Below are 10,503 nucleotides of genomic sequence, written 5' to 3'. Positions count from 1 at the left end.
TTTTGAAATTTGCCCATTATGTTTTCATTCCATCCTGTTCTTGGTGTGTATTTTCTTTCCCTCAATTTGTCTCTGAGGACATTTTAAACAGTCTTGAGTAAAGCCTCCTCTTTAATACATTCCCTTGTTTGCTGCAACCTCAGATTACATCACAGGGCAGTTTCTTCATGTGGTTTTTCATTAGGGCTCCTTTTGCTGGGCTCCTGCCGTGGATTGATTTGTGAAGGCAGTCATGCAGAGACCTGTGGGACTAACCAAAACCAAGTCACTTCTTACAAGTTTCCCAACTCAGGACTTTCCACATCTTCTAAAAAGTGTTTCTTAGGGCCTCATGATAGTATCCTTTGTAGCCTGAGAGCTTTAACTTCTCTGTGGCAACTCTGCCTCTGTCTCTTCCTTGGTTAAGCCATCCTGCCTCCTGTCCACTGTTAGAATATTGTTAGCCTCAGTCCATAGGCAGGACAGTTTGTATGACTCTGGGCTTTATGAGGCCACATCCCCTGGAAACACATAACCATATCTTTTCAGTTTTTCCACAGGTATTCAAATCTTTGTTTCTGAGTCATATATCCAATACAAATATTCATAGGAAGTTAGTTTGACTTATTGTCTTACTCACAGCTGTGAAAATTTGAATTCTTTCTTTTTTTTTTTTCCTTTCTTCCAGTTTATTGAAGTATGATTCACAAAACTGCATGTATGAATTCTTTCTTTTTTCTTCCTTATGTTGGGAAAAGCATGGGAATATGATGGGGCTGATTATCTTGCCTGAATGTCAGGAGTATGAATTAATAAATGTTATTTAAAAAAATATATTTATCCCATTTGTAAAATATGTTTATTGCTTATTTTGCAACGGGTGAATGAACTAATGGATAGCGCAGTCCCTGAACAAGATAATGAAATTGTTCTCAATTCAATTTATAGCTTTTTAGGTACTTAGTGCATTTAGCACATCAGATGCACAGCATTAAAAGGAATAAAAGCAAACTCACAACCATCAATGCTTTCCGAAGTCCCATTACAGCTCATAGAAAAGGTTTTTGAAGTGAAAATAAATGGTGATTTTGTTAGGTTCTGGATATTTAAAATCAAATGTTCCAAGAAAAAATCCATAAATTGAAGGAATAAAAGTTTTTCTTCACTTAGCATCTCCTTCTGAAATGCATTTTGTACCTGTGTGGGTTAGAATATCCTGGACCCAAAGTCTTTGTTCCCTATGGAATATTCATGTGCTTCTTGCATAACTTAAGATGAGGGGCATGACTTACTAGTAATTAGTGGGTCTAATCAGGGTCTGGGGAGCCATCTGGATGGTCTACAACCCAGGAGGAGTTGTCTGAACTCTGAAGAATTAATGCAGAGAAACCAGAATCAATAAGTAAATCAGGCTTTTCCTTCCTCATATGTATATGTGTGTTTGTGTGTCAGGCACCATTAAGGGAACTGGCATCTGCAATAAAATTAGAACTTGGTCCAACTGGGACCCTCATTCTAGTTAATATTCTGATACACTCAAGGCTTGCTTAGCCTGTCTTGAAAGGCTTTAGCTGAACTTCATGGGCTTTTCCAACTGGAGATGGCCCAAGAGATCAACATATTTATCAATCTCATCATATAGATGGGGAACCTGAGAAAAGAGAGGCCAAAGAACTACAGGTCCCAAGGGACCAATATCTAAGTTTGGTTGTTCTGAAAGAGAAGAAAAGAGAGTGCCTTCTGGAGCATTTAGATCTTACTTTGGAAGCCTGATAAGGAACATAGCAACTGGAAAGACTCTTTGGACTTCTCTCTTTGTGTCTCAGTCACCTCCTCTTCTCATCACTCACCCAGAGAAGGAAAAGCTAACCCTCACTATGACCCCCTCACCTTGCAAGGAGACCAAGTTAAAAGCAGCAGCTCCCTTGTGTTCATATTGGTTGTGCCCTTGGGGTATGGGTTCAAGGTTTTCCAGATCACCTGTATATTCTAGACTAAGGTCTCCAGATTATCTCTCAGGGCACAAAAGTTTCCACATTCCTAGTACAGTCTATCAAGATCAGAGAGGAAATGCTGACTTCTAAAGCAATTTTGATCAAGGGAAGGGGGAGAGAGTCTTAGCGCCCTGAGTGATAAACGGTACCGCTCGGTGGCAGAGTGGAGCAATTACAGGCCATGCCTCACCGTCCCATGTGGCTTAAACATCTTGATATTTATTTTCTGTCCTGACAAACTATTTTAAAATAAACCCTGGCTTTGGTTTTAATCAGGTATGGTAAGACACATGGACACAGAAATGACTGTCATGAAGGAAGATGTTTTTATTCCAAGTTCCCTAGAAACAGGAGGCTTGCCATGCAGGACCACAGGGGGAAGCACCAGGGTCAGTCACGATGCAGGAGGAGCAAGGGGAGAAACATGGGCCAGAGCCTTTATTGTGGTTTCTGAAGGAAAGGCAAGGTAAGGCAGGGTAAGCAGACATAGAATTGACTAGTTTGAATAATTTCAGCAGCTTCTGGGTCATAGAGACAGTCCCTAGTTGTCTAGGACCTGATCTTAGGATGAGTAGGGCAGAGGGATATTGTCCCCTGGAATGTAGGAGCCAGATAGAGGAGGTGGTTGGGAGTGTGGACTCTGGATTGGTGAGTTTGCACAGGAAAGATGCACTTCCAGATAAGTCTTTTGCTCTCTCAAAGAATTAGCTAGCCCTGGGAGGATGGGGGATAGGATTTCTCTCCAGTCAGTGAGTCACCAGATGCCAGAGCATCCAGAATACAGAAAATAAGAAAATATAGTCAATGCACCAATATTCTTACTTCTGACTCTTCTCCCCATCCTCCCCTAAACTTTGAACTTCATTCCAGCTTCTTTTTTTCTTGATCTGAAGCAAACTGTTCTGTTTCTGACATCTGCTCCAGCTGACGTTCTCTGGGAAGTGAGCATCCCTGGATTTCCCTCTACTGACTCCCTCCCGGTCCCTCCCTCTCCTGTACCAGTGCCAAGAGAGTGAGGCTCTTGAGTGTGGTGACAGGAAGGAATGACTGGAAACCTTCATGGAAGAAAGATTTGGACGGGACCTCAAAGCCACTTCTCACTTGCTTCATCAGTTGCACTTTGGGGAGAATTAGACATAAAGTAGAAGATACGAATTAGTACCAGGGAAAATGAAGAGAGTAGCATACTGTTTACTTTCTTCTGTCTCCTATGAGAATACGGTGCTTCGTCAAAGGATCTCAGAATCCTTCCAGTTAAGCAAATTATCTTAGCGCCAGTTCTTCTTTTGTAAAATAGGAACAATAATACTGCTTTTGCATGGTGTTATCAGCCTTAAATGGGCTTGTGTATGTCTATTTTCTAATATAAGGCCAGGCATAGAGTAGGCACTTGGTAAATATATATATTTTTCAAATTCAGAGAATTAATTTTTCAAGACTATCTTTCTCTTTTCTTTGTCTTGAGCGGCATCCAAGATGGAAACAACTATTCAAGCCACTGCAGCAACCTTACACCCCTTGTTCCCAAGCAGAAACATGGACGTTTCCAAACCTAACAATCTTGGTCACGGTAATGCAGTTCACTAATGAAATTTCCATCTTATTTCTGCTGTCCCAGCATTTTTACTCATACTAAGACTTATAAGACCTGAGCTGTGCTTCCCACATAGCTGAGGGGTATTAAAGGCTGCATCAGAGCACACCGCAGGGCAGTACAGAACAGACTAAGCCAGAAGGAACAGGAAATTGGCATCAAGAGTTAATTAAGATTTAGTGAGTAAATTAAGAAATCATTTTTTTTTACATTATTAGTACAGGAATGCATAGCCAACGTAAAAATTTCCACAATATAGAAGTGTACAGAGTTAAAAGTTAAAGGGCCAACACACGCTCATAAATATATACAACTCACTCCATTCTCCAGTGGTAACCACAGTTAACTCTTTGTGGTATCCTTCCAGAACTTCTGCTGTGCATTTACATATCCATACACAGATATGTTCATATTAAAAACATATGCATGTGACGTAGAGAGCAAATGTATGGACACCAAGGAGGGCAAGGTGGGGGGGGGGGAATGAATTGGGAGATTGGGATTGATATATATACATTACTATGTATAAAATAGATAGCTAATGAGAACTTGCGGTATAGCATAGGGGACTCAACTCAATGCTCTGTGGTGACCTAAATGGGAAGGAAATCCAAGAAAGAGGGATATATGTATACATATAGCTGATTCACTTCGCTGTACAGCAGAAACTAACACAACATTGTAAAGCAACTCTACCTCAATTAAAAAAAAAAAGCCAAAATCCAAATGAAAAAATAAACCATATAATGTGGTTATATTATATGTAATATTTTGTAACTTGCTTTTATGATTTAATAAATTGATTTTTTCATGTTAATACAAATCGATACATCTAAATATTTTTACATGTTACTTTTATTCCATAATATAGATGTATCACCCACGGTTTATGTAAATAATTCCCTTTTGAGGAAAAATTAAGTCCGTTTCCAAATGTCAACTCTGGCAAAAAATGCTTCAAAGAACATATACATTTTTTGGGTAATTATGTTTTTTTCTGTGGTACTGTTTGTATTAGTTTGCTAGGGCTGACATAACAAATACCACAGACTGGGGAGCTTAAATAACAGAAATTTATTTTCTCACAGGTCTGGAGGCCAGAAGTGCAAGATCAAGGTGTCAGTAGGGCTGGTTTCTTCCAAGGCAGATCTCCTTGCTTGCTGATGGCGATGGACATCTCCATGGCCTTTCCTCTGTGCTCACATGTCTGTGTCTAAATCTCCTATTCCTATAAGGACTCCAGTGGTATAGGTTAGGGCCCAACCTAAAGGCATCATTTAACTTAATTATCTCTTTAAAAACCCTGTCAATAAACACAATTCTATTCTGAGGTACGGGGGTGTTAGGGCCTCAGCATATGATTTTGGGAGGACATAGTTCAGCTGGCAACACCGTTCTAGTTACTAATGCTGTTTAAAAAATTGCCACAACACTCGGCAGCTGACAACAGCACCAAGTTAATTAAGCTCACTGATTCTGAGGGTCAGGAATTCGTTAAGTGCACAATAGGGACAGCTTGTTCCTGTTCCATTATGTCTGGGCAGAAGGCTGGAATCATCTGAAATCTCCTGGGGTAGACATTTCCCAGATGCTCTTCCAGAACCTTGCCCCTCCCATCAAGAAGCAGAATCTGTTTTTCCTCCTCTGGAATCTGGCCAGGACTTTGTGGCCACCTCTACTGACTAGAATATGGTCAAAGTGACATTGTGCAACTTCTGAGACTAGCTCAGAAAAGGAAACAGGCCTTCAAACTTTCTCTTTCTCTTGCTGTCTCTCAGCACCTTCATCCTGAGAACCCAGTGACCACACTGTTAGGAAGACGAAACTCTTCCAGATTAAGAGGAGCTGAGGCCCCCAACCAACAGCCAGTATCAACCTCCAGACATGTGAGTGACCAAGCCTTCAGACGACTGCAGTTCCCAGCCTTTGAGTCTTTCAGCCAACATCCCAGCCTCATTGAGCAGAGAAAAGCTCTGCTGGGATAGGTCCACATTCTTGACCTTATAAAACCAGTGATCATAATAAATGATTGTTTGGTGCCATTAAGTTTTGGGGTAATTTGTCACCAACTATAGTAGCTGTGGATAACTGTTATAGCCTTTCCTGGAGCAGATATTGAGAGCCAATGAACAAGATGCTCTTTTCCTGATTTTCTCATGTGAAGATACACAGATAGTGAATTGAATTACAGGCTAATAGACTTCATAGAATTCATATGATCCAGGAAACCTCTCTACCCAATCTCTGTAGCACTTTAATTCAGCATCTACTTTAAAAAGTTCCAAAGATATAGTGCTCGTGATTCATTTGTTCATTAAACAAATATTTATTGAACAAGTTTTATGTGCCATACAGTGAAGGATTCTGGGGCAAGGCTTAGAATACTACAGTGCAGACAACAGCAAGAGAATTGAACTTAGGGAGACTTCATTCTGGAGGAGGAGATGGATACTTGTCTTAGTCAGTTCAGGCTGTCACGACAAAATACCAGAGACTGAGTGGTTGAAACAATAGACTTTTATTTCTCATAATTCTGGAGGCTGGTCCAAGATCAAGGTGCCAACAGATGCAGTGTCTCATGAAAACCTACTTTCTGGCCTTCTTGCTATGTGCTCACGTGGCCTTTCCTCAGTACACGCTCTTGGTGAGAGAAAGAGCTCGCAAGTCTGTTTTTCTTCTTATAAGGGCACCACTAACCATGGGGGCTCCACCTTCATAACTTCATCTCAACTTCATTGTATCCCAAAGACACCATCTCCGAATACCATCACCTTGGGTATTAGGGCTTCAACATATGAATTTTGAAGGGATAAACATTCAGTCCATATCCATTATGTAGCAGTAATGAATATTAAACAAGTAAAAATATAGTTTTAGATTTTGATAAATATTATGAGAGAAGCAAAATAGATAATATAATGGAATGTTACAGAGAATACTCCTTTAGGTTGAGTGATGAAGACATGCTTGTCTTAAAGGAGGCATTTGGCTTGAGACCTAAGACATAAGAAAAGATGTGAAAGGAAGGGGGAAGGGCTTTGCAGACAGAAGAGACAGCAACTAAAAGCACTTGGAGTGCTCTAGGAAGAAACAGAAGTCAGTGTGAGGGAGAATGGCGGGTGACATTGAAAGTGTTACAAAATCAGGTTAGAAAGAAAAGCAAGGGAGAAATCTTGAGATAAGGTAAGAAGTTTAGAGCTTATTCTAAATTCAGTTGAAAGCCCCTGGAGATTTTTTTTCTTTTTTTTAATGGAATGACATTATTTGATTTACATTTTAGAAAAATCTCTCTGTTTTCTCTGAAGAGCAAGAGTGGAAAGAGAACAATTATGAGCCTTTGAAATTATCTGGGCAACTCATGGTCATGGCTTGGGCCAGGGTGGTAGTAGCTTAAATGAAGAAGAGTGGAGAGATTCAAGATGTCTTTCAAGGATGGAACCATTAAGACTTGCTGATAGATCAGATGTGGGGACCAAGGGAAAGAGTGAAATCCAGGGACATGTGCAGGTTTTGGATTAGGGCCACTGGGTGGATTGTGGTGACATTGACTCAGATGGAAAGAGTGGTGTTTGGGGAGGACTAGGATTGAATGACAGGGTGTTTTGGTGGAAGAGGAGAATCACAGGACTTATTATTTATTCATTCATTATATTTTAACTGTTTATTAGTCATTTAAGTGAAGATGTTGAATATACCATTGGAGAAGTGAGCTCAGCAGTCAGGGCTGGTGATATAAATGTGTGAGTCAACTTTTAGGTATTAGATACACAAAACTATGAGAGGACGAGGGATTAAACAGGAGGGAAATTTGGCTAAAGGAACAAATATACCTCTGAGAGAGCACAGGGCGTTCTAATGCTTAGAGGACATAAAGAGCAGGGAGAAGAACCAGGAAAACAGACTGGAAAAGAAACACCAAGGAAACAGGAAGAAAATTGAGATGTGTGGTGAGGTTTTCAGAAGGAAGTTACAATAGCTGTAGAAATTCTTTCTCACGACTAACATGAAGTCTGACTCCACATTACTCACACATTGGTCTCCGATCTTCATTCTGGACAACACACCAAAAAAGTCAAAGGAAATTTTTAAAGCATTTCATTATAGGAACACAAGGCATTTCATAGTTACCCTGCTCTTGTTTGAAGCCTGAGACCAGACCACCATTGTTGAGCTGTGTGACCACGGACAACTGACCTGGCCCCTGTGAGCTTCATTTTCCTCATCCCTGGAATGGAGAGAGTGACAACCACTTTGCAGGGTTGTGGTGGAGTTTGATGACAATGCACATCACACACCTAGCCTGAGACATATGCCCAATACGTTGAAGTAATTATTAGCTTGGTCCCCTTTCCCCTATGATAGCCCTGGAAAGAGTTGACGATTACCCCCATGGTCTTTTGCACCCAAGATTTTCTAAGATATCATTTCTCTCTCATCCTTTTCTTTTCTCCTTCCTTTGGCTTCCTCTTCCCATACCTGGCCAGTTTTCCAGATCTCAAAGAATTCTCAAGCAAACAGGAAATATCACCCATGTAGGTAATACCTGTCTATGATCACAATGGCAGGGGCTATTTTGTGAAGTTGGGAGCTACTTTGGGGAAGTAAAGTGCAGAGGTTAAGAATTCAGTTTCTTGAGGCATATTGTATGGGATTTAGTTCCATTTCTACCACTTAGAAGCTATGTGAACTTGGACAAGCTACATAACCTTTCTTTGTGTCATTTTCCTCATTTGCAAAACGGGGGGAGTAGTACCAATCTCGCAATGTTGTTATAAGCATTACACAAATTAAAATGGGTAAAGTACTTAGAAGAGTGCCTTGTGTTCGATAGTGAGTAAGCATTCACTAAATGTGAATTACCATCTATATTCAGGATCTCATGCCAATGGCTGGATGACCTCCCTTTCACGATGTGTTACCGGAGATTCATGCCTCGTGAAGCAGGTGTGGGTTGACTTCCGAGTTCCCTCTGACTTTGACATTTTTGGATTTGATAACTAGTGACACTCAGTGTTTTCTTAGGGGGTGGGCTATGTCCAGAGGTGGAGAAAGCAGAAGCGTTGATCCTTGCTTCACGGTAAGCATCTGGAGCACATTCAGGAAAAGCTATGAATTGGGGTTAAAATGTCAAAATCACTTCAGTTTTGAACAATGCATTTTCTTCTCAAATGTCAAAACTTCAACTGCTTTTCTGGCTTCATGTGTCCTATTTAGGTTTAAAATTTTTCTTTGATAATTTATCTTTAGTAATAGAAGCAGAATGATATAGAGAAAAGATCATGGGTTCAGAGTTAATTCTAAATCTCAGCCCCTCTACTTACTACAGAGTGGCTGAATGTCTCTGAGCCATAGTTTCCCCAAAAAAGAAACAATAATACTTGCTTGCAGGGTGGTCTTGAGAACTAAGGGAAATAATGTACATAAAAAACTCGACAAGGTGAAAATTATGCTTTCCTTCTCTACCGATCCCACTGGACTGCAATCCTTATGCTTCCTTGTTCTCATTTCCTCCCAGATTCCAAAAATATCAATGCAGATGGCTCTTTCAGAACTTGGGGAAATATCTACATATTTGCAATGGTAGGTCCTGTGATTGGGTGATATTTATATTCTAAAAAAAAAAAAACCTATTAAAATCAGACTTGAATGAATAAAAAAGAGTAGTTTCTGCAAGTTCTAAAAATACCACTCAGAAATAATGCTCTTTCCAGACCCCTAATGCTGAGTAAGGTAAACCTAACCTCTTAGTTCAATAGACTACTGATAATTCCCTTTATGCCAATGGGAAGATTAGCTAGTGCCAAGATATTTTTAACTGGTCTGAAGGAACACATCTTCATTTGCATCCAGCAAGATGTAACCTTAGCAACAGTGTGTATTTTTGGACTCCTTTTCATTTAATGTAAACGAAGCACCACTGATACACCCGTAATCTGATGACAGAATTCAGCGTGACCAATTCATGTGTCTGAGGCCTCCAAGTCCCTTGCCATCCCAGCAAGATTCTAATTTCCTGTCACTAGCATGAATCAGTATGGTCCAAACTGAAATTAGTTTAGAGCATTAACTTTTCTTGTTGACTTCCTTTTAAGTCACATTTAACTGTCTCTCTTATTATAAATGGTCTAAGTATGGGGGAAAGTTTACATCAATGTGGAAAGAGCTTAGGTGTCACATTTCAACAGAGAATTAAAAATGTGTTTTTGCTTCTTCTGAACTATTGAGGGCTCTTACCCACCATCTCCAAGCCAGTGTCTTCTATAAAACTGAGGCAACCATTAATTTGATAATTCCTCCCTTGTACAGTTGTGTTAACATATAATATTTCAAATTTATTTTTAAAAAGGTAAGAGGGATGTCAGTTTGAAGGCATGCTCTTACAATTTGCTACCCTCCATGATGTTTAGCATATAAGATTGGTGATGCTGACTTGGGCCAATGTTTCCTTTATAGGGGTGGAAATGGAGATGGAAAAGATGGGTCTCTCTGAAGACTGCCCGCTCCCCCTCCACCTTCTGTAATTAACACTTGGCTTGTATTGCTTGCTGAGCAATTCAAAGATGGACATGTGTGGAATGGTTTATATATGTGGAAGAACAAGAAATTCTCCTTTTCCACCAATAGCAAAGCAACAAAGAAGCCTGAATAACAGAGGGCTTTGCCAGTCTTACTTTAATAGTTGAAGCTCCTCTAGCACTAGTTTCTCAGACTTTTGCCTGCCATTGCCATGACCAGCTGCTCTTCGATTTTGTTTATCTGTTGCGTGCTGGAATAAGTGATTACATGATTGATTACATTGCAATTTGTCATTGTGACTCACCCAGTCATTGGGTCACGCTTGGTTAAATCCATGGATAAATCATGGACTGGATCAGAGAGCTCAAAAGTGGAAATGTGAGTGTATGTAAGTATCTCTGTGTGCCTGTGTGTCTGAAT

This window comes from Balaenoptera ricei, chromosome 13, assembly GCF_028023285.1.
Source record: "Balaenoptera ricei isolate mBalRic1 chromosome 13, mBalRic1.hap2, whole genome shotgun sequence".
NCBI classification, from domain to species: Eukaryota; Metazoa; Chordata; class Mammalia; order Artiodactyla; family Balaenopteridae; genus Balaenoptera; species Balaenoptera ricei.
The sequence above is the reverse complement of the archived record's forward strand: the minus strand, read 5'-3'. Positions refer to the sequence as shown.